General features: G+C 47.6%; 1 protein-coding gene and 1 pseudogene across 3 annotated transcripts in view; one reads left to right on the plus strand and one right to left on the minus strand.

Moving 5' to 3' along the window:
• Positions 1-27,193, minus strand: part of LOC146871996 (uncharacterized) — a 102,700-nt pseudogene that overhangs the window by 72,886 nt on the left and 2,621 nt on the right.
• Positions 1-27,193, plus strand: part of LOC146871997 (uncharacterized) — a 107,755-nt gene that overhangs the window by 66,991 nt on the left and 13,571 nt on the right. The window lies entirely within an intron of this gene.

Here is a 27,193-nt window from a genome sequence, read left to right on the forward strand (position 1 = left end):
GTCCTCGCAGTCCCGTCCTCAGCATCCACCCGCCAGCAGCAGTCGATAGTTTCTGCAACCAGTTCCAAGAATAGAGCTCAAATTAAAACACACAGCAGGGTTCAAAGACTTGCAAGACTCCCACGGCGAACGGCTCCCGCGAAGCGGGGGCCGTGAGGAGTTATATGGCCACAGGCAGCAGGGGCGGGAAGAGGATGCAGCTGATGCGAGTTACGGGGCTGCTGGTCCTCGCAGTCCCGTCCTCAGCGTCCACCCGCCAGCAGCAGTCGATAGTTTCTGCAATCAGTTCCACGAATAGAGCTCAAATTAAAACACACAGCAGGGTTCAAAAACTCGCAAGACTCCCATGGCGAACGGCTCCCGCGAAGCGGGGGCCGTGAGGAGTTATATGGCCACAGGCAGCAGGGGCGGGAAGAGGATGCAGCTGATGCGAGTTACGGGGCTGCTGGTCCTCGCAGTCCCGTCCTCAGCGTCCACCCGCCAGCAGCAGTCGATAGTTTCTGCAATCAGTTCCAAGAATAGAGCTCAAATTAAAACACACAGCAGGGTTCAAAGACTCGCAAGACTCCCATGGCGAACGGCTCCCGCGAAGCGGGGGCCGTGAGGAGTTATATGGCCACAGGCAGCAGGGGCGGGAAGAGGATGCAGCTGATGCGAGTTACGGGGCTGCTGGTCCTCGCAGTTCCGTCCTCAGCGTCCACCCGCCAGCAGCAGTCGATAGTTTCTGCAATCAGTTCCAAGAATAGAGCTCAAATTAAAACACACAGCAGGGTTCAAAGACTCGCAAGACTCCCATGGCGAACGGCTCCCGCGAAGCGGGGGCCGTGAGGAGTTATATGGCCACAGGCAGCAGGGGCGGGAAGAGGATGCAGCTGATGCGAGTTACGGGGCTGCTGGTCCTCGCAGTCCTGTCCTCAGCGTCCACCCGCCAGCAGCAGTCGATAGTTTCTGCAATCAGTTCCAAGAATAGAGCTCAAATTAAAACACACAGCAGGGTTCAAAGACTTGCAAGACTCCCACGGCGAACGGCTCCCGCGAAGCGGGGGCCGTGAGGAGTTATATGGCCACAGGCAGCAGGGGCGGGAAGAGGATGCAGCTGATGCGAGTTACGGGGCTGCTGGTCCTCGCAGTCCCGTCCTCAGCGTCCACCCGCCAGCAGCAGTCGATAGTTTCTGCAATCAGTTCCACGAATAGAGCTCAAATTAAAACACACAGCAGGGTTCAAAAACTCGCAAGACTCCCATGGCGAACGGCTCCCGCGAAGCGGGGGCCGTGAGGAGTTATATGGCCACAGGCAGCAGGGGCGGGAAGAGGATGCAGCTGATGCGAGTTACGGGGCTGCTGGTCCTCGCAGTCCCGTCCTCAGCGTCCACCCGCCAGCAGCAGTCGATAGTTTCTGCAATCAGTTCCAAGAATAGAGCTCAAATTAAAACACACAGCAGGGTTCAAAGACTCGCAAGACTCCCATGGCGAACGGCTCCCGCGAAGCGGGGGCCGTGTGGAGTTATATGGCCACAGGCAGCAGGGGCGGGAAGAGGATGCAGCTGATGCGAGTTACGGGGCTGCTGGTCCTCGCAGTCCCGTCCTCAGCGTCCACCCGCCAGCAGCAGTTGATAGTTTCTGCAATCAGTTCCAAGAATAGAGCTCAAATTAAAACACACAGCAGGGTTCAAAGACTCGCAAGACTCCCATGGCGAACGGCTCCCGCGAAGCGGGGGCCGTGAGGAGTTATATGGCCACAGGCAGCAGGGGCGGGAAGAGGATGCAGCTGATGTGAGTTACGGGGCTGCTGGTCCTCGCAGTCCCGTCCTCAGCGTCCACCGGCCAGCAGCAGTCGATAGTTTCTGCAATCAGTTCCAAAAATAGAGCTCAAATTAAAACACACAGCAGGGTTCAAAGACTTGCAAGACTCCCACGGCGAACGGCTCCCGCGAAGCGGGGGCCGTGAGGAGTTATATGGCCACAGGCAGCAGGGGCGGGAAGAGGATGCAGCTGATGCGAGTTACGGGGCTGCTGGTCCTCGCAGTCCCGTCCTCAGCGTCCACCCGCCAGCAGCAGTCGATAGTTTCTGCAATCAGTTCCAAGAATAGAGCTCAAATTAAAACACACAGCAGGGTTCAAAGACTCGCAAGACTCCCATGGCGAACGGCCCCAGGAGTTATATGGCCACAGGCAGCAGGGGCGGGAAGAGGATGCAGCTGATGCGAGTTACGGGGCTGCTGGTCCTCGCAGTCCCGTCCTCAGCGTCCACCCGCAAGCAGCAGTTGATAGTTTCTGCAATCAGTTCCAAGAATAGAGCTCAAATTAAAACACACAGCAGGGTTCAAAGACTCGCAAGACTCCCATGGCGAACGGCTCCCGCGAAGCGGGGGCCGTGAGGAGTAATATGGTCACAGGCAGCAGGGGCGGGAAGAGGATGCAGCTGATGCGAGTTACGGGGCTGCTGGTCCTGGCAGTCCCGTCCTCAGCATCCACCTGCCAGCAGCAGTCGATAGTTTCTGCAATCAGTTCCAAGAATAGAGCTCAAATTAAAACACACAGCAGGGTTCAAAGACTCGCAAGACTCCCATGGCGAACGGCTCCCGCGAAGCGGGGGCCGTGAGGAGTTATATGGCCACAGGCAGCAGGGGCGGGAAGAGGATGCAGTTGATGCGAGTTACGGGGCTGCTGGTCCTCGCAGTCCCGTCCTCAGCGTCCACCTGCCAGCAGCAGTCGATAGTTTCTGCAATCAGTTCCATGAATAGAGCTCAAATTAAAACACACAGCAGGGTTCAAAGACTTGCAAGACTCCCACGGCGAACGGCTCCCGCGAAGCGGGGGCCGTGAGGAGTTATATGGCCACAGGCAGCAGGGGCGGGAAGAAGATGCAGCTGATGCGAGTTACGGGGCTGCTGGTCCTCGCAGTCCCGTCCTCAGCGTCCACCCGCCAGCAGCAGTCGATAGTTTCTGCAATCAGTTCCAAGAATAGAGCTAAAATTAAAACACACAGCAGTGTTCAAAGACTCGCAAGACTCCCATGGCGAACGGCTCCCGCAAAGCGGGGGCCGTGAGGAGTTATATGGCCACAGGCAGCAGGGGCGGGAAGAGGATGCAGCTGATGCGAGTTACGGGGCTGCTGGTCCTCGCAGTCCCGTCCTCAGCGTCCACCCGCCAGCAGCAGTCGATAGTTTCTGCAATCATTTCCAAGAATAGAGCTAAAATTAAAACACACAGCAGTGTTCAAAGACTCGCAAGACTCCCATGGCGAACGGCTCCCGCAAAGCGGGGGCCGTGAGGAGTTATATGGCCACAGGCAGCAGGGGCGGGAAGAGGATGCAGCTGATGCGAGTTACGGGGCTGCTGGTCCTCGCAGTCCCGTCCTCAGCGTTTACCCGCCAGCAGCAGTCGATAGTTTCTGCAATCAGTTCCAAGAATAGAGCTCAAATTAAAACACACAGCAGGGTTCAAAGACTTGCAAGACTCCCTCGGCGAACGGCTCCCGCGAAGCGGGGGCCGTGAGGAGTTATATGGCCACAGGCAGCAGGGGCGGGAAGAGGATACAGCTGATGCGAGTTACGGGGCTGCTGGTCCTCGCAGTCCCGTCCTCAGCGTCCACCCACCAGCAGCAGTCGATAGTTTCTGCAATCAGTTCCAAGAATAGAGCTCAAATTAAAACACACAGCAGGGTTCAAAGACTCGCAAGACTCCCACGGCGAACGGCTCCCGCGAAGCGGGGGCCGTTAGGAGTTATATGGCCACAGGCAGCAGGGGCGGGAAGAGAATGCAGCTGATGCGAGTTACGGGGCTGCTGGTCCTCGCGGTCCCGTCCTCAGCGTCCACCCGCCAGCAGCAGTCGATAGTTTCTGCGATCAGTTCCAAGAATAGAGCTCAAATTAAAACACACAGCAGGGTTCAAAGACTCGCAAGACTCCCACGGCGAACAGTATAGTGGATTTGAGAACATTGGTGATAAAGATATTGGACATTTTGTGTAAAGATTTGTCTATGGACTAAGGTCAGAAATTAGCCAGATGATTCAGCAGCATATGCTTTGTTGGCAGAGTAAACCGATTGATGACAGTCTGAAGTATGCAAAATACTGCAGTGATGACATTGATGCAAAGCATAAAAAGCTAAAAGAGAAAATGATGTGGGCACAAATAACGAAAGCAGAACGCCAAGAAGCAAATTCAGGTTCTCAAATTGAGAATCAAATGAATGGACAGGATCAAAATAGTCAAGTTTTGAATGAAAGTAAAGGAAAAGGAAGAATGAGTAGAGCAGAAGCGAGAAAGAAATATCCTTGTCATGGGTGTGGAAAGTATGGACATTGGAAGAACGAGTGTAGAAATATTCAACAGAATAATGGGGTAAATCAAAATTTAAATCCATAGATGCAAATGAGGTGGTTGTGAATCAACAGCAGCAGATAGCTACTCCTCAGTTACAGGTGCCTCAACCCCCTTTGCCCAACAATGTGAATGCTCAGATGCAGAGGTACAGTGTGAACACCCTATTCCGAGGATAAGGTGGTAAGAATGCAAAGACTGTTCAACAATATTGGATGCAGAGTGATGCAGATGAATCGGTGATGTCGCTATGACGGTGCCTGAGGGGGGAGGAGGAGTGCGTACTTGGCACATCCGTGGCAGTAGATCAGTCAGGTCCATTTATTGATGGGAAGTTTGAGGGCAATGACATCACTTTCCTAGTGGATACTGGCGCTACCCGTTCTACTGTAAGAACAGCAGAAATCCCAAACCTACCCCTCTCGGGAGAAACTATCCAAGTTGTAGGAGCCTCAAATAAGCAGATTAGGACCCCGATCACAAAACCACTAGAAGTGAATATTGGAAATTTCAGAGATATGCATCGATTTGTGGTATGTGACTCGAGTCCAGTAAACCTATTAGGTAGGGACTTGTTGTGCAAGATGAATTGCACCATTTTTTGTACACTGGATGGTGTGGCTTTCCAAACTCTGGATGAAGATGCAGCTTTCAAGATGATGCTAGCTAAATAGGGAACAGAAGTGGATGAGATGTTTTCACTCCTTACTGAAAGTGATTTACCTGATGAATTAGGAGACACAGTGAGGTCAGATGTGTGGGATTTCACAGGAAAATAAGTTGGCCTAAAGGCAAATGTAGACCCTATCAAAGTTATGGTAAAGGAAGATGCAATATACCCAAACACACCACAATACAGATTGAGTCCGGAAGTAAAAGCAGGAGTTACCCCAGTATTTGACCAAATGATTGAACAGGGAATTTTAAGAGAAATAATGGGCAGTCCTTGTAACTCACCAATCATGGGACTTAAAAAGCCTAGTGGAAAATATAGAATAGTACAATATTTGAGGAAAATCAATAAAATTGTAGTACCCTGTTGTCCTGTAGTACCAAACCCTGCAGTGATTCTTTATCAGATACCATGATGCTCATTGGTATACTGTGATTGATTTATGCCAATCGTTCTTTTCAATTCCATTACATCCGGATAGTCAATATCTTTTTGCTTTCCGGTTTCGAAACCGGGTTTTCGCATGGTGCCGAGTTCCTCAAGGGTACACAAAAAGCCCATCAATATTCAATCAGATTTTGAAAAAATGGTTAGAGACGTTGGTAATGCGAGGGAACTCAGCTTTGGTTCAGTACATTGATGACCTATTAGTGGCATCAAAGACAAGAGAAGCTTGTGTCATTCACACAATAGCTTTACTGAACCACATGGCAGAAGGAGGACACAAGGTGTCCCCGGAGAAATTACAATTTTGTAAACAAAAGGTTCAATATCTTGGACATAAAATAGAGAAAGGAGTCAGAAAGGTGACACCAGAAAGAATGAAAGTGATTAGACAAATGAGTAATCCTAAAACTAAAAAGGAAGTGCAAATGTTTTTTGGAGTGGTTGGATATTGTCGTCAATGGATAAGTGGATTTTCACAAAAGGCAAAACCTTTCATAAGGTTGACACGAAAAGAGATGACAGACCCGGTTGAGTGGGATGATGAAAGTGAGGAAGCATTCATAACATTAAAAACTTGTTTGTGTCAGGCCCCAGCTTTGGGCATGCCAGATTTGCATGTTCTTTTGCGAAAGAGAAGGGTGTGCACTTTCGGTGTTAACCCAGAGGCATGGATTGTCTCGAAATCCAGTGGCATACTTCTCTGCCACACTTGATCCAGTGGCTGTAGCATTACCTGGCTGCTTAAAAGCAGTAGCTTCTACTTGTGTGAGTCTGGAGAAATGTGAATCGATTGTGATGGGACATCCTGTCAAAGTATATGTGCCACATTCGGTTGAGATTCTCTTAACAAGGACTCGTACACAACATTTGACCACTAGTTGGCTGACTAAGTATGAAAGAGTAATCTTGGGTGCTGAAAATGTAAGTGTGACAAGATGTACCATGGTGAATCCAGCAACCTTGTTGCCCGACTTCTATTGTGAGGAAGTAAAAGAGGAAGTTGATCATGATTGTTTGGATGTAACAGAGATTTGTACAAAGCCAAGGCTCGATCTCTTTGATGTTCCACTGGAAGAGTCAGATTGTGTACTGTTTGTTGATGGGTCATGTTTGAGAAGGGAAAATGGAGAACTGATGTCTGGTTATGCTGTATGTACCGAATCAGGCATCATAGAAGCTTCTTGTCTAAGAGGAGTCAAATCGGCCCAAATAACCGAATTGTTTGCCTTAACGAGGGCTTGTAAAATTGGGAAAAACTTGAGAGTAACCATATTTACGGTCAGTCAATATGGTTTCGGGGTTGTGCATGATTTCGGTCAATTGTGGCTACAAAGGGGATTTCTGTCTTCTTCAGGATCTCCTTTAAGGAATGGCAAAGATGTTAAAGAACTATTGGAAGCATTACAACGGCCAAAAGAAATTGCAGTGGTCAAATGAGCTGCACATAAGTCAGGCAATGATTATGTGACATTGGGTAATTAGTACGCAGACCAAGTGGCACAATTTTGTGCGAGAAATACAATGTCTTTGAACAGAGGGATGGAAAAAGAAATTACCAATTGCCAACAAATGTTTTTCTCTGCTTTTGAAACATGGAATGAAGTGAGACAATTACAGGATGAGGCAGACATGAAAGAAAAGGAACGCTGGATTGAAACAGGTTGCACAAGAAGGGCTAACGATGAAGTGTGGGTGTGTCCTGATGGTAGACTAATAATGTTAGATTGCTTGTAGTCACAAATGGCTAGGGTATATCATGGAGTTGCTCACGTTGGGAGGGATGCCATGATCAGACTTTTCAGACAAATGTGGTTTAATCCCAAGTTCAGGATAGTTGCAGAGAGCCTCTGCCAAAGATGTTTGACTTGCCAACTGCAAAACCCAGGAAGGAAGACAGTGGTTAGTTGGGGAAAAATTGGAAAAGCAGAGGGACCATTCACGAGATTGCAACTAGACTTCATTGAGTTGCCACCTTGCAACGGGTTGAAGTATGTCCTTGTCATTGTTTGTTTATTTTCTCAATGGGTAGAAGCCTATCCCACGAGAAGAAACAACAGTCACACAGTTGCTAAACTATTGTTAAGAGAGCTTATTCCAAGATTCAGATTTCCAGTCACTTTGGAATCAGATAGAGGACCTCATTTTAATAATGAAGTAATTAAACTAATTTGTGAAGCTTTCAAAATTGAACAGAAGTTACATTGTGCCTACCGACCAGAAGCCTCTGGAGTGGTCGAGCAGCCAAATGGCACAATAAAATCCAGGTTAGGAAAAGTGTGTGCATCCACTTCACTGAAATGGCCTGATGCTTTGCCTATTGTATTGATGAGCCTTAGAAGCATTCCTGATCTAAGAATACGATTAAGTCCTCATGAAATCCTTATGGAAAGAGCAATGAGACAAGCATTTATATCTGGAAACAAATTGATGAATATAACTGATGATTTGATATTGGACTATTGCAAAGGGCTGCTGATCTGGTACGTTCTGTGTCTCACCAGGTTGGACAAGATCCAAACACAGCACAGCCAAATCAAGCTCATGATTTGTGTCCTGGAGACTGGGTCGTGATAAAGAAGCACACGAGGAAGTCGTGCTTGGAACCCAGGTGGAAAGGACCTCATCAAGTCATATTGGTCACGACAACAGCAGTAAAGTGTGCTGAGATTCCGAATTGGATCTACGCCAGTTATACCCAAAGAGTCCCAAGTCCACCTGATGGACCAGAAAAGCAACTGGTAGAACAAAGAAAAGAACCAGAAGCTGAGAGTTGTGAAGTCGGAGAAATCAGAGGAACAGACTCTGAAGAACGCATTGACAACGAACAACCAAGTACAAGTCAAATCGAGTGGGCACCAGTTGGTCGGACTGAAGTGACTGCTGTAAAGACTAGAGGAGAGCTTGAACTTGAAAGACCAGAACGAAGTGAGCAAAATCCAGAAGAATCAATTGCAGAAATCCCAGATTCAGCCCAGTCAGAAATAGAAGAAGTAGAACTCATTGCAGAAAACTCAGATCAAATTCAGTTACAAGAAGAGTAGGAAGGGAAGTCCATTGCCAAAAGTTCAAATCCAACTAAGTTAGGAAAGGGAAAAGAATAATTTGAAGAAAATTTAGATCAGAGGCAGTCAGAAGAAGAAAAGAGAAGAGTAGAAAGTCAGGAACAAAAACAAACAACAAAAGAAGAAAAAGTAGAGAATTCAGAACAAAACCAACAAAAGGAAAGAGAAAATCAAAGGACACTTGAGATAGGTGAAGAAGGTGAAAGGGCAGTATAGATATAAAGAGGTAGGAAAGAAGATCGCTGGCCAAGTGGAGTGAAAAGACTGAGATACATCCTAAGAAGAAATTCGAGGAAAGAACTGGAACCAGTAGATGAGGTTTCAAGTGAGTCTGAGCGAGAACATACGAAAAGAAGAGCATTAAGGTCATCAAAAAGAGCGAAGGTTCCACATAGAAAGTATAAGGCTCCAGAGTAGACATACATCATCCTTGAAGACTGTGAAAATCTTGACCTAAATGAAGAACCAAAAAGTGGCAATTTTGACGGGTCTGATGAAAGGGAATTGAGACCACCTTAAAAGACTTTTCCTTTTTTGCATAAAAGGTGGATTCTATTAAAGACATTAAACAAGGACCCTGAAGGAAAGGCTAAAGTGGAAAGCTTTTGAAGTGTGGGATCACACAAAGAATTTCCGTATTTGTAAAAAGAAACTAAATTTAGAATTAATTTTAGAAACTAAAAAATGGCAGAAGTAAAAGTGACTGAACATCTGAAATCTAAGCATTGTAACTAGTTTGTTTTATGTTACTGGTAAATTACAATACTACTGTAGTAATATGGATTTAGTATTTTCAGAAATTCCTATTAGAAGAAATATGAATCCAGTACTGTAGTAATATGGATTTAGTATTTTCAGAAATTCCTATTAGAAGAAATATGAATCCAGTACTTAGTGCTAGAAATGCAGAGTTCATGGGAGAATTCTTTTTACCAACGAATCCCGTGGACATAACATACGCACATCGAAATAATCTAACATGCCTTTTGCATGATGAAGAAAAAGATTTTTTTAATTTAGTAGAAGAAAGAACTCAGGATTTCCAAAAGAAAGTGATTGAGCAAAAGACTCATATACCTCCATAGGATGCTTTAGAAGGGGAATATAAGAAAGGCGAGACTCGTGCTGCGATGTCCCTGGACCTGTCGAAACTGGGGAAATTCTGTCTACATAGATTAAAAACGGAATATAACAATATTTTCATTGGTACTAGTGAATGTGAACATACCTTCCTAATAATGGGGGCATGGAGACTAAAAGGAGGAACCGATCCTGTGTTCCCTGGAATTTATTGTGTGTGCTGTAAAAATGCCTATTATAGGTTACCAGCACGATGGTATGGCAGTTGTTATGTTGCTATTGTATTTCCGAAGGTTTATCACATTACTAAGAACAATGAAATGAGTGACATAAGTAAAGGAATAACAAGAAATAGAAGATCAAGTTTTTCAGAAATAGTAGGTGATATATTTGGTGCATTGATACCCTCAGTTGGAGTCACATTAAATTCTCATAAGATACGTCTGTTGTCTACAGTAGTTGATTGTTTATCAACAGATACTGCTGGAGGATTCTTAATGATCAATACTAAAATGGTTGCAATCAGATCAATGGTTTTGCAAAATAGACTTGCTCTTGATATACTATCGGCAAAAGAAGGAGGAGTCTGTGGCAAGTTAAAAGTTCAACACTGCTGCACATATATCCCGGATAAAAGTAAAGGTATTGAGGGAAATATTAAGAATATTACGAAGATTCATAATGATTAGACCCAACTGGAGGTTGATGGTCCATGGGAAAAATTTAGTAAAAGTCTTTTAAAATTAGGTAACTGGTTTTTCACTTTTAGAAGTATCCTATGAGGAAAGATATCAATCCCTATGATTTCAATAGCATTAGTGATATTAATGATAGTAATGACCTATAAATGTTTTAAGAGAAAATTGAGAACAAGATCAATGATTGAAATGAAGAACAAAAGAATGGGAAGAAAGAGAAAATGGGAGGAGATAGATTTAGAGCACATGAGAGACAATCTATATGGAAAAATGAAGGAGATGAACATAAAGGAGAAAAATAAAGGATGTGTAAAATCTAACCAAGACACTAAGATTTAATGTTAAACTTGGCAATTGGTAATGATGGGTATTTTATAATGGCTCAAAAATGCCATCAGAGGGGGGATTGATGGAGCAAGGATTCGAAGAAACTTGCTCGAATCAACCTCTCGTCAACAAATACTAACAAGTAGAAATAGAAACTTGAAAGAAAATTAACATTCACACGACAGTCACATACGGGAAAAAAGGCTTCCTGCTTGCTTAAGTAAAGAATAATGTGCTAGTTAACTGAAGTCCCGCTTGAAACCGAAAATTGCCTTGCGCATGTGCGAACCCGTCCAGCGTAAATAATCATCAGGAAAACTCTCACGCATGCGCAAGGAGTCACTAACTGTAGGTCGAGGTACCGCGTGCTTGGTATATGCTTGCCTGGATTTAAAAAGAGCTGTCGCTGCTAATGCTTTTGCTTCACAAAGAAGAAAATAACATGGGATAGAGTAGAAGCGGGCGGTGAACAGTGATAATAGCATATTAGAGAAATTAACATCTGTTTATGATTCCTTTATTAATAGTGTGCATTTGGGCCTGATGTGCTAAGCCAAAAGAAAAGATGGCGGTTGAGACGTAACAAGTTGAGTCTGTGCATTAAAGTCTTGGAATGACATTGACCGGCTGCCAAGAACCAAGGACGGATGCTTGGGAAAGTTCTTCAACTGTAGAAATTATACAAAATTTGTATCTATTTCTTTTTGCGAATGCATGTGAAAGGAAGTGTTCAGTAAAATTGAATAAATTAAATGGGAAGGGTTTATTAAACAAAGAATTAGTTAAGAAATCCAGAATGAGCACATGAGGTGACGACAAGTCCCCTGCCCCGGCCCAATCACAGTCCATGATTCACGGATATTCGCAACTTTTGAGGGAGGGACATGCAGAATTAAAGAGTATAACTTGAGTGACTAAAAGTTGACGTGTTGAACATCAGTTGACGGTTGCTGAGAGGTTGACGTCGATGCTGAGTGAGGTGTGGGCGGAAGCTGCTGCCGGAGGAAAACAGACTGGGAAGATTCAATACTGAAAGATAGCCTGATTATATGAAGAATTGTGGAAGAATATCGAGGAGGGAGAGTGTAAGTGAGGGATGCGCTCCGGTGCGTCGGGTTCTAGAGAAGTGTAGAAAGTATATTCCTATTCTGTACCTGTCCTATAGTCTTTGTCTCCTGACTGTTTATCAGGTGACCTCCACCAATCTTTGGCCAGGGGTTGGGTTTCCCCTTTTCACCACTCGGTAATTATATTTCTGACTTGAATTTGCATATCCTTTGCAAAGTATGAATTTCTGTGTCTTTTGTCTCTTCCTCTATAACTCCTAATGCATTTGAATTGTTGAATGTGTTTGTGTCATTGGATAAATGAATTTTTCCTCTCCCATGAAAGTTGATGGAGTTTGCACAGGGTTCATTTTGAATGAGTTTTTAGATAACATTTATTGAATCTTAATTGGAGTCTGTGATCATTTGTTTTTTTTATTTTGAGAAGTTATAAGACAGAATAGTAAATACGTTAAAATCACCATCAACTACTCGACTAATGGTCCATTGACCAAAGGAAGAGAGTTGATCTGTGAAGATTAGTTAGGCATTGACTAATTCAGATCAAAGTTAAATAAACTTGACCCCCAGCGAAACAGTCAGGAAACCTGAATGTGTATATGGGCCCATGTGAGAAAATTGTTGATTTTGTGAAATGTTCAACCTGGCTTTCCGCTGGATCAAAGGCACTCAAAAAGCAGGGGGAAAGCAAGGAGAAGACAGGAGCAAGAGCTATGCAGCAGCATTCGGAGAACAGGCCTTGCGATCTCCTGCTTCAAGCGCTGGAAGGGCAGTTTACGGATGAGTAGCTCAGTGGATTTCTGAGAACGGCGGGTCTTGTGGAGAGCCATGGTACTGGGCCAGTAGCGGTGAGGCTTCGTGACTCCTTTGTAGCCAGCTCTTTGCGAGGCGCTTTCCCTGCAGTGGACTATGGGCCGTAGTGAAAGCACGAGCTTTCTCTGTAAGACCAACTGGATAGAATCTCGTTGAATTCCAGGGTATGTTCTCACAATTTCCCATAGTGAGATGATGTTAACCATTTTTCCTCTGATGTAATTTCTGCCAAAACCATATACGAGGATGGTTTGGTCAGGGAAGGATGCACACAACAGTTTGGTAGCTATAGCAGTATTTCTAACTGAATGTCTATTCTTGAAGATTTTAAGCTAGGCCCTTTCTTGACCCTGCCTCAGGTTAGTTTTGGTGTATTGCTTTTTAATACTTGTATCTTTCATAATCCCCAATGTGAACTGCCAATGTTGAGTAGAAGGTTTTTCTACCCTGTGTGGCTTTCTCTTCCTTTCCTGGACCATCTCAAAGAGCCACTTTCACATGCATGTTAAGAGCAGGATAATATCAGGGTTACTAGGAAGAACTGCCATTTCCTTGGGGAAGTAAGAAGGAAACAAGAGAGGCCTTTACAGCATCCAACCTTTACTACATTCATTTCACTGGATAAATGCATGTTGCTTTTGCCCTGCCATCAGGGATAAAGCAGAGTTTTTCAGTGAACTGTGCAGTAATCATCAATATAATTAATTAGGTTTGTGGGGTCGTCCCTTCCAAATGTTGTTGTAGTTGCTATTGATATTATTATTACTATTATTAATAGTATTATTATTTTGCTGAGTCAAGAACTGTTTTATAATACAAAGATGGTTAGATGCAAATACATTATAACTGTTCCATGATGGAAGATATTCAATAAGAAACTGGGCACACTAAACATTACACATGCCTTGGAGCAAGAAGGTATTTCGAACCCTCTGAACTACCATGAAATCGAACTAAAGGACTATACCTACCAATAGTCCCAATACCATTACCAAATAATCAGTCAGTTGGCAGTGAAGAAGGTTCAATCGTTTATTAAACAAAATACTCTATAGAGGAGCCTCTACGAACCTCACCCATCAGGTGCGCCGAGAAGACTGTTGGCTCGTATTCAAACATGAGGTTATATTATTTTTGGTTCAACACATATAATCACTGTAAAAGGAAAAACACCAGTTGGCCCTCGAGCTCCAAGAAAGGACCATATATGGCACACATCAGACCAGTACAAAGGCTTGACTATCTATTACTGATGAGGTCAGGAGGGGTGACTCCCTTTCATTTTGGTGCCTGGGAGTGTAGACACGGTGCCTCCAGGAATGCGCCCCCAAAGCCAGATGCGACCTTGAGTCTTAGAACAGTCGAGTAAACAACTTACCTTCAGCTGCTACCAGTAACTCAGATGAACTGGGGCCTGACAACTGCACATGATCAACACGTGATCACGGCCCGTGCTCGAGCATATGATCAGAAGATGGCTTCTGTATGGTTCTCAACCTACTCTTATAGCAATAGATATACAGAGAGGAAATAAACAAGTTTCCTCCAAGCAAAAGCATATATATCAAACAGGGAGTGTACGTATAGATGCAGCATGCTAACATAATATAGGTCCAATACTCCTTATATACGGGAAATCTACTTTTTTATCCCTCACCTCGACTAAGAATGAAACATTGTGTGGATCTTATTTTGGAACAATACATGCTAAATGAGCTGGACCTGCAGCTGTCTGTTGCTGTGTCATGCCTGCCTACTGATGAGGCCCATTTGCCCGGTGGTGGCAATGCTATTGTTTTCAAACAAGAGTTGGAGTGTACCTCTATCTCATTAGACCCAGTGGAAGGCGCAAAATGCCTGGTTTTCCGCTGTACACTTTCACCACACCAATGCATTGCCGGAATCTTGATCTATAGACCACCTGGCGTTTCTAGCAATTTAATTAGGACCCTACAGGAATACATTACACCGCTTTCTCTCAGATACAAACAACTTGGGGGATCTGAACTTACATATGGATAAGCCTTCTGATCCTTATGCGACTGTATTGTCGGAAATAATGGCAGCTTACAATCTAAGTTCTTTTATTTCTGTTCCCACACATAATTTGGAGCATATTTTAGATCAAATCTTCTGTAATACGGAACTGGAAACTGACCCTCCAATCCACTTAACCTGGTCCGATCACTTCCTGGTTAACTTTTGGATATCAGACACAGGGATGTATGTCCCACCTGGGAGGAAAGGGACTGAATATAACTATAGAGCCCTCAACAAAATATCTATGCCATCTCTTCCGTCCCTTCTCTCTCGGACAATCCCGAATTGGACGCCTGTGCTTTAGAATCATGGATCAGGACCAACATTGATGTGGTCGCCCCTTTGACCTCACGCACTCCGAAGAGGATATGTCGCTCTGCTCCTTGGTTCAATGAACCCTTGAGAGTTAGCAAAAGTATATGCAAAGGCCTCAAAAGAAAGTGGTGCAATCATTATCTTTTGGAGGATAAGATCATTTATAAGGCAGCTTTAAAATCTCATTATAAAATGGTGAAAGTGGCCAAGATAAGCTATCTGCAGACTAAAATTGTGTCCACTAACAACAAGGCAGAGATATTTTTAGTATTGTAAAGTCCTTTACGGCTCCCAAGGCAGCCAGTAGGGAAGCCCCGCTATCGGTAGATTGGACGAGCCAGGTGGCCCGCTCCTTTCACGAAAAAATAATGACAATCCATCAATCCTTCTTTGTGGAAATATGCCTTCATATCGCATCTATGATTAAATAATCAGGCCCCATTCTCCCCCGGCACTCTCACAAGGGCCATCATTGTTACTCTTCCCAGCCATTGAATCTGACGATTCACTTGCATATCTTATGGGCCTCAAGTCAGGATTACCAGCAGATGCATGCCCAGCCAAATTGATATCCATCCTAGCATCCACCATAAACCAACCAGTCAATAAGGTGCTGAACTCCTCTCTTTCAACGGGCATTGTGCCATCACTCTGGAAGCAGGTAAAACTTCTGGCACTCCTAAAAAAAACGAATGCAGACCCTAACGTTCCCACAATTTATAGGCCTATTTCCCTCCTTCCGGCCTTCTCCAAAATGTTGGAGAAACATGTTAATAAAGTGATCATGGATCATATGGAAAGTAACAGTGTCTTGCACCCCACTCAATCTGTCTTTAGGCCCAATTATAGTACTGAAACAGCTCTGCTGGAGGTGACGGAACATCTCAAAGATAAGCTTGATCAGGGGGGTAGAGTGATTCTCATACTACTTGATCTTTCAGCGGCGTTTGACATGGTGCCACACAAGATGTTTCTCGACAGACTGAGGAGCATGGGCATTGGAGGTCATACTCTAGTCTGGATAACATCCTATCTGAAGGATAGAGAACAGGCAATATGGACTCCCCCTTTTTCAGGTCCCATGCCCAGTATGCAGGTATGAGTCCCACAGGGCTCTTCCTTGAGTCAAACTCTTTTTAATTTATATATGTTGCCTCTAGCATCCCTGGCAGAGGCAAATGGCGCAAAGATAATTTCATATGCTGAATACACTCAGCTGATTTTTTCATGCAACAAAAGCATAGACTTCAATGGGGGCGCAATCAGATCCTGTCTCACAAAAGTGTTTAAATGGCTGAAGGAGAACCAGCTCAAGTGCAACTCTGATAAATCAGAGATTGTTTTCTTTGTCCTGCCTTTTGTGAGCAATTGGAGCCAATGGTGGCCGGAGGAATTATCCCCCCCACCCCGAGCGTTGCCCAATCGACAGTTAAGAATTTGGGCGTTTACATCGATAATGCCCTCTCTCTGTGCTCCCAAGTTCAGGCTCTGGTGGGAACCTATTTTGGCCTACTTCGTATGCTGAGAAAATTCCTCCCCCCTCCTCTCACCAGACTCCAGGAAGACAGTAGTTCAGGAGCTGGTTACGTCTAGATTAAACTATGCCAATGTTGTTTACCTGGGTCTACCGGACTACCTCCTTCAGCGGCTCCAGGTGGTGCGGAATTCAGTGGCTAGAGCGATTCTTAGATTGAAACCTAGGTCTCATATGACACCTCATCTCAAGGCCTTACACTGGCTTCCAGTGAGGGAGTGGATACAATTTAAGGCTATTGTAATTTTCTTTAAAGCCCTCCATGGCAAAGGTGCCAGATACCTCAGAAGGCGTGCTTGTCGCTATGCACCCATTTGAGCACTTAGATCATCCTCTGCCGATTTCGCCTGCGTCCCCAAGTTACGCTTGGCATGCAGGCGTAGCAAATCTTTCAGTCTCCTGGGTGCTCAAGCATGGAACAAACTTTCGGTGGTTTTGAGAGCATCCATGGATCTGACTACCTTTAGGAAACAGCTGAAAACATGGCTTTTTAAAAGTTAAGTCGTCCTCGGCTGCAGTCATGTGTAAACCTCTAGCGCCGGGACACTCCTGTTGGAGTAGCTGTGCGCTTTACAAGTTTCGATCATTTATTCATTCATTCATCTTTGGGCTAGCTGGCAGGGTCTAAGGTCATGGTAAAAAAAGTTTTGTCCAAGTGCACTCAATTCTTGAAACCCACCATTGACCATTTGAAATACCATTTGGCATATCTGGTAAAAAAAAGGTGTCTTTAACCTAATAACCCGACCAGGAAACATCCAGAATTGCGCAGCCTGAGCCACGGGTTCCGGAAGCCCGCAAGCGTAACCACACTTTTCCGAACAACAAATTCGCCTTGACCATGCAAATGCGTGGTTAAGGCAAATGCGCTCTAGGGTTCGGAATGGGCGGGGACTTGGAAGAGGAGCGTCGAGAAGCGAACACAGACAGGTAAGTTGGGCTGGTGGGGGGTTCGTGGTAGTTTTCAGGGATGGGGGTCAGGGCAGTTTTCAGGGGTGGGAGATTTGGGGTAGTTTTCAGGGGTGGTGGGGTTTGGGGTAGTTTTTAGGGGTGGGTGGGTTCAGGGTAGTTTTAAGGGGGTGGGGGTTTGGGGTAGTTTTCAGGGGTGGTGGGGGTTTGTGCTAGGTTTTATGTTTGGGGGTATGGGGTAGTTTTAAGGGGTGGTGGGGGTTCAGGGTAGTTTTCAGTTGTGGGGGTTTGGGTTAGTTTTAAGGGGTGGTGGGGGTTTGTGGTAGTTTTCAGTTGTGGCGGGGTTTGGGGTAGTTTTCAGGAGTAGTTTTTAGGGCTCGGAGGGTCAGGGTAGTTTTTAGGGATTAATGAAGGGTGGGGTCATTTTTAGAGCTCATGGGGAAATTGGGGTAATTTTTAGGGCTTTGAGGAGGGCGGGTAGTATTTAGGACTGGAGGCAGGGACGTTTTTAGGGCTCTTGGGGAAGAAGGTTGGTTTTCAGGAGGGAGGGGGTAGTTTTAGGACTCAGGGCTGGGGTCAGGGGGGTCAAGTTTTAACCAGGGAAATGTGTTTACCATACATGCTTTGACAACGCATAAATAGTTGTGGTAAAGGCATATCCGTGGTTAAGACTTGAGTTGTACAGACTGTGTGGAACTGGCATGCGTGATAAACGCATGCATGGTTCCATCACACAACCCTTTTCAAGATTAAGGTCATACAATTCTATTTTGTTTTTTCTACAACTGTTTTATTAGGTTTTAAGCACCAGTGCTAAATAACACCTGTTGAACCCCACTCCGATGAAAGAATAACCCTTTTCACTTCTTAGTTTCAGGTCCTATCCGGTTTCCTCTTTTTTTTTGTTGTTTTTGTTCATTTTTCCTGTTGTGTTTTGAGATTAGTGTGCAATTCAAAGCGTCGGGACACTCTTTCGAGTAGCCGCACGCTATACAAAAAAACCTGTATAACATAACATAACAAGCATGCAGATACTTCACAGATATCATTCCTGTACATTCTAATTCTGAGTAATCACCCAGTCCCTCAGACCTTCCCGTGTTTATCCGGACAGCCACGAGATTTGTATACGAATTGTTCTGCTGTGGCTCAATAGCCAATCCCATGTGCCCATTCGGATGAAGGCGGTGCCTGTGCAGCCCTCCAGTTCCATGCCATATCCCTCAGAGCAATGAGGAAGCCCAGGACCACTGGGAGTTCGTGTGGCGTCGACCTCCTCATTCTTCCATCAGCCCCAGCAGTACCAATTTTGACTCGGGTTTTAATGTGCCGCCCATCAACCTTGCGAGTGGAGTGTCCTGCAGATGTTGCAAGCAATTCTTTAAAAGCGTTTCGCTTCTCCTCCTCCTTTTCGAGTGAATTCCTGTATCGCCTACATACAGGTATTCATGTGTTTGGCGTTAATAAATTTACAATAGGACAGGAGAACTCACCAACAAACTTTAAAAAGTTACTCATTCTGCAAATGGTTATTACTAACGTTTTTTGTTTGTTTTTTTTTAAACCGTTTATTACAGAATCCAAAAGATATACAAAGATGGGCCTACAACCTTCAGGCCGGCCGCTAGCAAACAGAGGGAGCATGTGATACAGACAATAGCACGCATGCTGCGGCAGAAGGGAATTCACAGGAGTTGAAAGAAGCGTTGGCAGCCACACCATCCGGACCCCACACAACGGTTTCATTTTAATATAAATAACAACAAAAAACAAGTCCACAAGGCAACCCACAATCGGAAACAACAGCATGTGCTCCCCTAGGGGGGGGGACCCCACCTATCCATAGGAATATCGAGGGGGGGAATAGGTCAGGACGGGGACTAAGTAGACTCATTGCCCAGAACCGGGAAGACAAACAGGCTAAGGAGACGGGGCCGGTGACGGATCAGGCAGTAACGGCGGGGTACAGATTCCCCCACGGTAGGCGTTCCAGGGGCCCCATACTTTCACCCATGTCCCAGGCTTACCTCTCGCAACATACACCACCTTTTCCCGAAACATACACCAATCCATGTTGTCCTTCCACGCCGAGACAGTCGGCGACCTCTGGGAACCCCACAGTTGAGCAATGTCACGTTTGGCCACCATATATCCCAGAGTCGCCCACCACGTCTGCGGCACCGAGTAGTCGGTTGGCTCCCACACATTCAGAAGACATCTCCTCGCCTCGGGCAGCAGCGGCACATGCGTAACTACCTGCAAAACCTCATGCACACCACCCCAGAATCGCACCACCTCCGGGCATTCCCACAAAATATGGAGAAAGGTCCCCAAAGAACCACACCCACGCTTACACAACCCGTCCACAGCATAGCCCATACGCATCAGCCTCGGCCCCGTAACATAGACCCTATGGAGTATCTTGAGCTGGACGAAGCGAAGGCGGGCCGGTATGGCCACCTCTTTCGGGGAGGCCACCGCAGACACCCAGTCCTCGTCATCCAGCTCCAATCCATCAGCCCCCCACGCCTCACGAAGGCCAGTCAGCAGTCCCGAACGGTCATTGATAAGCTTTTTGTAAATTAATGAAATCGTGCCGTCCGGTACATGCCCATCTAGCACTCTATCCTCCAGAGGGGAGTACTCCGGGATGGAGGCAACGTCCGGAAATACGGAGCACAACGCATGACGAATCTGCAGATATCGAAATCACTCCCTGTCCTGCAGCTGGAATTCTGTCTGCAGCACATCGAACGTCTTGAATCCCCCCCTCGTCCAGAGATCGCCCACCCTGCTGATGCCTATCATGTCCCACTTCTCAAAGCCCTTCGAGGTCCACAGGGAGCCCAGCCGCTCAGATGCGTATAGTGGCGTCGCCCGGGTCAAGCGATCCTTCCACCCCATCGCCACGTTAGCCGCGTGCCACACTCGTACCATGACCCGCGTGGGGCCCGTCAGACGTGCGTCGAGCGAGCTAGAATAAAGCGCCCGATTATAGTCACCACCCGGCAGTAACATTTTATCCATCTCAAAGGCCGGGTTTAGAGCGGGCCCGTAAAGGCCGTGATTGATCACAGCCAGCTGGGAGGCCCAATAATATCGCTTGATATCTGGGAGGGCAACCCCCCCGTCGTACCACGGGGGCGTCAGCTTCGCCAGGGCGATACGCGGTCTACCCTCCCAGAACAGTCGGCGCTGCAAACTCTCCACCTCGCGAAAGTAGCGCGCCGGGACAACGTCCATTGTGTTCTGTAAAGCGTACAGGAAACGTGGCAGCGACATCATCTTAAACAATGCCGCTCGGCCGAGCGGCGAGAGCGGCAAGCGCCTCCAACGCGCGACGTCCTCCTTCAGGCGCTGGAGGGGGGGAAGCAAGTTCTGTTTATATCGGGCCTCCGCGTCCAGGGTAATGAAGACACCCAGGTACCTAAATCCCCGCGGGGCGATCTGGATAGGACAACCCCGCGGAAGGATAGGATCCTCCCCAGAGAGAACATACACACACGATTTAGCCCAGTTGATGACAAGGCCGGAGTTGAGGCCAAATGAGTGCAATACATCAACCAGTACTATCAGTGATTTACGTGGGGAAGCCAGGTACAGAAGAATATCATCAGCGTATAGAGATACGCGGTCCTCATACTCAGGGGTCCATCAGAGACCACGGATAGAAGGATGCCACCGCAGCCACTCCGCCAGGGGCTCCAAGGCAAGCGCGAAAAGGAGCGGTGATATCGGGCAGCCCTGCCGCGTGCCCCTGCCCAGCTCAAACGGAGCCGACACTCTACCGTTCACAACCACCTGCGCCAGCGGTCCAGAGTACAACAATTTCACCCAACCGATGAATCCCGGGCCAAACCCAAACTTCGCGAGTGTCGCCCAAATATATGGCCACTCAAGTGTGTCAAACGCCATAGTGGCGTCCAGGGACGCCAAAATGGCCGGCTCCCGTATGAACGGGACACGCGCGAGCACCCCATGCAAGTGCCGCAGGTTAAGCGCAGTGTTGCGATGAGGGATAAAGCCGGACTGATCCTGGTGAATCAAATCACACACCACGCCAACCAGCCGATTAGCCAACACCTTGGCGAGAATTTTGGGCTCCGCATTCAACAGCGAAATAGGCCGGTAGGATGTGACCCGGTCCCGCGGCCTCCCCTCCTTATGAATAACCACGATAGTAGCCAGACGCTGGTCGAGCGGGAGGGAACCCGCCGAGCGGGCCGCGAGGAACATAGCACGGAGATGCGGCGCCAGCGTATCCGGTCGCAGCTTGTACAATTCGATGGGAAGACCATTAGGACCCATGGCCTTGCCGGAAGCGACCGAACGTATGGCGAGGGCAATTTCCTCAGAGGTTGGGGCGGCGTCCAACGACACTCTGTCCTCCTCCGAAAGGGAAGGCAGCGCGATATCCCTAAGCAGGGCATGGGAATCCTCTTCCGAGCGGGAGGACACCGGGGAATACACCCCACGGAAATATTCTGCGAAGCAATCAACAATTTCTTCCGGTTCAGTGACACACACACCATCCAGTTTCTCAATCGACGGGACAACTCGACTCGCTCTCTCCTTTTTATCCAGCCACGCAATCAATTTCCCAGCCTTATCATCCACATCATACAGTCTCCCCTGTTGCTCTCTACTGAGGCCCCTGGCCGCCTCCGTGACGAGGGCCTTATAGGCCGCCTGCTTGAGTCGGAGAACATGTAGTTTGTCATCCGTCACCCCACATTCGAGGTCACCCTCCAACTCGGTTATCTCAGTTTCAACACGGGTCACCTCCTCCCGCTCGCGCCTCCGGGAATGGGAAATAAGGGACAGGGCATCCCCCCGAATCACCGTCTTAAATGCCTCCCACAGCGATATCGCCGATGACACAGACCCCACATTATCGTCAAAATATCGCTTAAGGGACTTAACCAACTCTGCGCGAATGGTGGGGTCACGCAGGTACCAGGGATTAATCGGGACCACCCTACCCTCTCCCCTCGGGAGAATATCGAAGTGCAACAAGAGCGGGGAGTGGTCTGAAATACCCCGCGCCAAATGGCGCACCTCCCCGATCCTCCTCGCATGCGCCGCCGGCACCAGGACATAATCTAGCCTTGAGAGACTGCCATGGGCCCCGGAATGAAAGGTGTACTGTATCTGCGTAGGATGTTTCAAACGCCAACAATCCACCAGCCCCAAGGTATCCAAGAGGCCAGACAACCACGCTTGGGCACGGGGGAGATCCCTAGGGGGGTGACGGTCCTCAGTTCCGGAAACCACAGCGTTAAAATCCCCCCCCAACCACTAGAATCCCCTCCGGAAGGCCAAGGAGGAGGCGCCCCAGATCCGCAAAGGTGGTCGTCTGCAACCCTGGCGGGACATAGACAGAAACAAAAACAACCACTCTGCCCTCCATTCTACCCACCAGAACCGTGTAACGTCCCCTGTCATCATGGAGCACCTCATCAACTTCCAACGGGAGCGAGGTCTTGGGCATAATGCCCACACCCCTTGAACCAGACGTGAAGCCCGAATGGGCCACAAGGCGGTAGCCCCGTCGATTCATAGCACGAAAGGAGTTGCCAATGAGGTGTGTCTCCTGCAGAAAAACTATATCGGGTGAAATTCGTTTCAGGAACTGCAGGACCACACCTCGTTTTATCCTGTCCCCCAGTCCATTAACATTCCAGGACAAAAGACTCAGTCCCCTACCCCCCATCATAAACGAAAGCAATCACTCGTCCCCCAGAGAGCACTTTAGGAATAGCACGATGATACTTTTGCCTTGTGGTACAAATGAACAACACCCCACCCCAACCCAACCGCCCCAACAAAACTCCCCCCTCCCTGCACCCCTGCATGAGCCCAGACAGCCCCCCCAACTTGCAGTGTGCCTGTCGCCCCTATATAATTGAAACTAGTTAGACCCCCTAGAGGAGGAAAGAGTACCCCTTCGAGACCCCGCACCACCTCCAAAGGAGGGAAAACGAGTACAAAAGAACGAAAGACCCTAAGCTTGGCCGAAAGTGGCATCATATTCGTCCAGAGTGAGTCCCAGTATCAGCACCTCAGTCCCGATCCAGTGGGCCGTCTCCTCCCGCCGCCCCCCCGCTATCCCGATCACGACCCCCAGACAAAGTGTCCAGCCAGTCCCCGGCCGTTTCAGGACGATCAAAAAAGTGAGTGCGACCATCCACCTCCACCCGCAGCCTGGCCGGGAAGAGCATGGCGTATTTTAAGTTCATGTCCCGAAGCCGCCGCTTGACGCCCAGGAAGCTCAGTCTCTGCTTCTGGACCGCTTGGGTGAAGTCAGGATAAAAGTTCACCTCCATGTTCTCCAGCTTAATCGGCCCTTGCAGTCTGGAGGCTTGCAGAATCGCGTCCCTGTCCCGAAAGTTGAAAATACGGGCAATAAGAGGCCGCGGAGGGGCTCCGACCTTCGGCCTTCCCCCGGGCACTCTATGAGCCCTCTCCACGGCAAAGAATTTACTCAGTCCCCGAGGCTGGAGATGGGTAGTGATCAGGTCCTCCACAAAGAGATCCGCCGCCGACTCCTCCCGTCCCTCGGGTACTCCGATGATGCGGATATTATTCCTCCGGGCCCGGCTCTCGGAGTCCTCCAGGCGCCGATCCATGAGCGCACTCGCCTGACGAAGTCGGTGCACCTCCGTTTGAAGGGCCGCCACCTCAGTCGTGAGGCCCGACGCGGTGTGGGCCAAAGAATCGACCCGGTCGTTAGTCTTAGAGAGATCAGCTCTCACCAGGTTGACATCAACGAGGACCGCGTCGATCTTATGCGCTAAGGTGTCGAACCGCTGGCCCACCGAGGCCTTCATCTCAGCAATGGCGCCCATGACGTCTTGCAGAGTCAGATCCGTGGGCAAATCCGGGGCATCCGGGGGGCACTCAGAGGACTTGTGCGGTCCGCCGGGAGATCCCTTCGGGAGGGTGTAGCGGTCCATGATGTTGGCCTGATGTGCGGCGCCACGCCGGGTCGACTTGGCCTTTGACCGATCTCCATCTTGTTTCGTGGCCATCGTCGCGGGTCTCACACCCGCACCAGCCACGCAGTAAAAGGCAAGCAATCAAGGCCACGAGCTCCGGGGGGCCACCCCAGGACGGCGGGGCGGGCCACAGCAGGCAGGCAGGCAGGGTCTCCCAGCGAGGCCACCCCAACACAAAGAGCGCCGCGATCCCACTTGCAAAGACGGCAAGGGGGCGCGAAAGTGAAAGTGAAAGTGTGGGGTACGCGACTCGCCAGGCCCAGCCTGCCGTTGTTGTTCACTTTGCCACTGGGTCGCCCCCAAGCGCGAATCCGGGGTCAGGAGAGAAGTAGGCCGCAAACTTCAATCGGTGCTCACTCCGGCACCCGAGGTCCGATTCGAAAACGGGAAACGGGTACCACCTGGGCTCAGGCTCACCGACACAGTCCCCTCAACCGATGCAGGATGAAGACAGGATAAACGTAGGAGGTTGCGGAGGTCCTCGGGAGCCTCGCACCTACGCGGCCATCTTGGTTGCGCGCTAGGGTCCTCCCCCATTACTAACGGTTTTAAATAGTTTATTGAAATTAATGTATTTTTAATTTGCTTAAGAGACTTACCTTCTTTTACATCCAGCGTCATTGGTGTGATGATGTCCGCATACGGTCGTTCTATTCCACACCAGTACGTGCCTGAATCTTCTAATGAAAGCTGCCTGAAAGTGATGGAGAAAATTCCTGATCTGGTATCTTTTAATGATAGCCTAGTCGCATATTTTTTATTTATAAAACCACTTGTGTCACATAAAACGTCACATGTTCTTCGGGACGCACCAGCACACAAGTATTTCTTTCCAAATAAAAATCTATTTTTATCGTAGAAGCAATGTATTATGGTTCCTGATCCTGCCATAGCTGTTTTATCTCCATCGCACCATAGATCCCGGCTCGGTAAAGCTGTGGAAAAGCAAACACATTTTAATTATGTTCTTTTATTGATGTGCTACATCACTTACATGTGTTGGTGACTTTATGTAATATATAATAAACAGAAAAAGGGACTTGTAAAATAAGATAGATAACTAACTCCACATCTACTTTAAGAAAAGTCACTGGAAAATGAGGTCGTCCAGAGTGACCCGTCATTTCAAAACTGGACAGAGCGAAGATGTGGGACGTACCAGAGTAGACAAGAAATTGCCAGGATTGCTCATCTGTGTGGATACAAGATGGGATTTTCTCCAAGGTCGGTTGGACATGGTTCCCATGCTATATCACGAGGGTAGCACGCTTAGTTTGAGAGACTGGACGTGTGTGAGGCTTTTTTTTGGTTTTGTCTTTTTTGCAGATTTTATATAGCGTGAACTCGACCCGAAGGTATTGGAGCGCTTTACATGAGCACCGGTTACGTTACACATTCAGGCACGGGGAGATTAAGTGATTTGCCCAGAATCACAGGATGTGGACGCGACCACGAGGCTCGAATGCTGGTTTCCTGCACCAAAGTCGGCAGTCTAGCCGACGGACCACATCCTCTCCCATCCCATCATGGCTTAGCCAGGAGACTCGGCACAATCTACTGTGCCTAAGATGCCTGCCCAGCTTCATCTGTATTCTGCGGTAATGTGAAAGGCCCCAAGGCTCTGCAGGCCACTAAAGCACATTTTAGTTAGGGACAACCATGGGTGATGCTGGGCGGGGCTGATGGGCATCTGCAGATGGTGTGAAAACACCAAGAATGAGTTCTGTACATAGAGCGAGAGAGAGCTCTTAGACTATGCACTTCTGCTGCTTCTGGTCCCTGATCTGCTGAGTTACCGCCCACTGATGGAACCATCATTTCCCTCTTCAAAAAGATGGACACCAGCTTGGCTGATTTTGAGTTGACTGCTTCTTATTGAACAAACAAACATAGACTTGAGCCTGCCTCAGGGTTTATCTCTGGCATACACTATGATTAAGTGTTACTCTGTGTTGAGAAGTTGACTAGGTCTATTTATCTTCTTACTTTTCCATTTTCTGGTAGGTTTGTTATTTCAAGAGTGGGTCAGAGGAGCTTGAGAATTGTTGGTGGTAATTGTAAAGAGAATCCTAGATGCAAGAGACAGATACTGTTAAGCAGTGGACGCAGCAGAGACTGCTAAGCTGTGGGTGTATGATAGGGGCATTCCTTCATCCATGTCATCTTCACTCTAGCTGTTTATCACATATAGTGCCTTTAGTCCTTTGCATGCTCCTTCAATCCCTCCATAATGTCTATTCTCAACCAAGAGGGTATAACGAGTCACATGTAACAGATTATGTCTGCTAGCAATGATCAGCAGCAAACGTTTGGGTAAAGGATAAGAAGGTGGTGACCCCTTAAAAGGATGTTGAATGTTGAGCTGCACCAACACTCAACCACTAATATTCAGGGTCTCAGAAGAGTTAGAGAAAAACACTCACCCATCAAAGGCCCAAAGCTGGGTCACAGGGCCCAGGAGATGTACCACCAGTATTACAGGAAATAGTTATTGCAGTCTTTGCTTAGGAAGGGGAATGTAAATAAACTTTGAGCAGGCTCATAAGTGACACAATACTGCCACTCGCTTCATCATAGCCAAGTGTCTTAATTACACAGACCATCAACACACCCTGAATAAACTACTTTAACTTCAAAGGCCATCAGCTTTTTGCCTTTCTGGAACTCCTTCCTTCACTGATCAGTAATATATTGCTGGAAACTAACCTTTTGGCTCCAAGAATTAATTTTCTGACCAAGATGTGACATCCTGTATTTTCTGAAAGTTGCATTGGAAGGTACTCTATATCATCAGGCACATTCTGAGAATACTGACTTAATCTCTATGGCACTAATGGGTTAGTCAGAAGAGAGCACCATAATGGACATAATGGCAGGGACGAAATGACAAACTACCTGGCGT

The sequence above is a fragment of the Triturus cristatus genome, chromosome 1_1 (assembly GCF_964204655.1).
Source record: "Triturus cristatus chromosome 1_1, aTriCri1.1, whole genome shotgun sequence".
NCBI classification, from domain to species: Eukaryota; Metazoa; Chordata; class Amphibia; order Caudata; family Salamandridae; genus Triturus; species Triturus cristatus.